At 37.2% G+C, this 1,997-nt stretch overlaps 1 pseudogene; it reads right to left on the bottom strand.

Moving 5' to 3' along the window:
• Positions 1-322: 322 nt before the first annotated feature.
• Positions 323-794, bottom strand: LOC116586093 (annotated as a pseudogene).
• Between the last annotated feature and the right edge of the window lie 1,203 nt (positions 795-1,997).

Here is a 1,997-nt window from a genome sequence, read left to right as displayed (position 1 = left end):
AGATGTAGGTGTGGGGGTGCCTGGGTGGCTCAGTGGGTTGAGCCGCTGCCTTTGGCTCAGGTCATGATCTCAGGGTCCTGGGATCGAGTCCCACATCGGGCTCTCTGCTCAGCGGGGAGCCTGCTTCCCTCTCTCTCTCTCTCTGCCTGCCTCTCCATCTACTTGTGATTTCTCTCTGTCAACGAAATAAATAAAATCTAAAAAAAAAAAAAAAGAAAGATGTAGGTGTGTGTATTAAAAAAAAAGCCCTGATTTGTTTTTTTGTTTTTTTTGCTTTTTATCATGAAAAAACTGTATTTAGATTTAGCCAGCTGGACTCAGTTTAAATGATCCCAATTTTGTTGGCAACATCCAAAGCATCATAGTCAGGGGCCAGCCGAACGTAAGCCTTCTTCTCTCCATCAGGCCTGATTAAGGTGTTGACCTTGGCTACATCAATGTCATAGAGCTTCTTCACAGCCTGTTTGATCTGGTGCTTGTTGGCCTTGACATCCACAATGAACACAAGTATGTTGTTGTCTTCTATTTTCTTCATGGCTGACTCAGTAGTCAGGGGGAACTTGATGATGGCATAGTGGTCAAGCTTGTTTCTCCTGGGGGCGCTCTTTTGAGGGTATTTGGGTTGCCTTTGGAGACGCAGAGTCTTGGGTCGTCGGAACGTAGGTGATGTGCGGATCTTCTTTTTTTTTGTGACTGTGGATGCCTTTCAGCACCACTTTCTTGGCTTTCAAAGCCTTTGCTTTGGCTTTGGCTTTGGGAGGGGCAGGGGCTTCCTTCTTAGCTTTCGGCGCCATCTTCGTAAAAGGGCCCCTGATTTGTTTCTAAAGGGCTCATTCTATGAGAAATTTTGTTTTAGCAATGACAAATTTTATTTTGCCATTTTTTATTCATTCTATTCTGTCTTGAATTTCTATAAAGTAGATGTTAGCTTTTTCTGAATCTATCCTTGTTTTCAGAAAAGGCAGAATAGTAAAATAGTGAAGAGACTAACATTATCAAGTCTCATATTGTCATTTTAAGATTTAGGTAACTGGGTGAACTTAGGCAATTTTAGAAAACTATCTGTGCCTAAGTTTCATGTTCAGGTTCATTCATTACACATTTTACAAATGACTCAGAAAAAAAAATTAGGTAAATGTCATTATTAGTTCTCACTTGTCTAACACTTGGGGTTACTGCTCTAACTTCCAGATCATTAATTTACCCTTCATCTATGTCCCTTTTATTAGATTTTTTTTCCCTTTCACAGTTGATCTTAAAATAGCAAACATCTCTCATGTAGTTACACAATTATTGCTTTTTGGAGATTGCTTTGCTTTGAATACAGATTTGGATTTTAAAGTTCTCTTTTATAATTTGCATTATGTTTCCTTTTAATTCATCTTAGTCCCTTTTCTTTTGTTGTTAGATCTTCACTACAAATATTTGATAATTCTTATTTATGTTTTTAGGAACTAGAGTGATGACTGTGGATGGCTAGTATGTTTTTAGCAATTTATCAGTTAGTTTCCACAATAGCGTCTCTTTTCAACAGGAGAGCTGACTGTGGTCTCTGGGTTAATGGAAAATATGTCAAGGTAGTTTTGTCTTCTGGATGCAGTGATAGAAAGCTCAAACAAGAGATCACCCACTGCCAAATGGGATTTTGAGAGGTAGGGGAATTAGGTGTGTATTCAAAGGTTGTCATTTTGAGCTAAAAATCTTTTAACTTTTAAAATGTAATAAAGGCAGTGGCAGTACATTTTAAATAGAATACTCTTCACACCTGTATCATGTTACTAGGCTTTTATTTTTGTACTTAGAATTATCTATCTGTGAATTAAGATTCATCTGTATTTTCAGGGATATACTTTTTTAGCCTTTGGGAGAACTTCAGTAAAGTTATATTATACAACTCATTTTCTTTTCCAATTAAAAATAAAACATTTTGCTATAGTTCTCATTCAGATCTTGTGTCAAAATCACTATATTTCTTGAGTGCATGTTTCTTTTTTTCC

The sequence above is a fragment of the Mustela erminea genome, chromosome 3 (assembly GCF_009829155.1).
Source record: "Mustela erminea isolate mMusErm1 chromosome 3, mMusErm1.Pri, whole genome shotgun sequence".
Lineage (NCBI taxonomy): Eukaryota > Metazoa > Chordata > Mammalia > Carnivora > Mustelidae > Mustela > Mustela erminea.
This window is presented reverse-complemented; position numbering and strand designations above follow the sequence as displayed.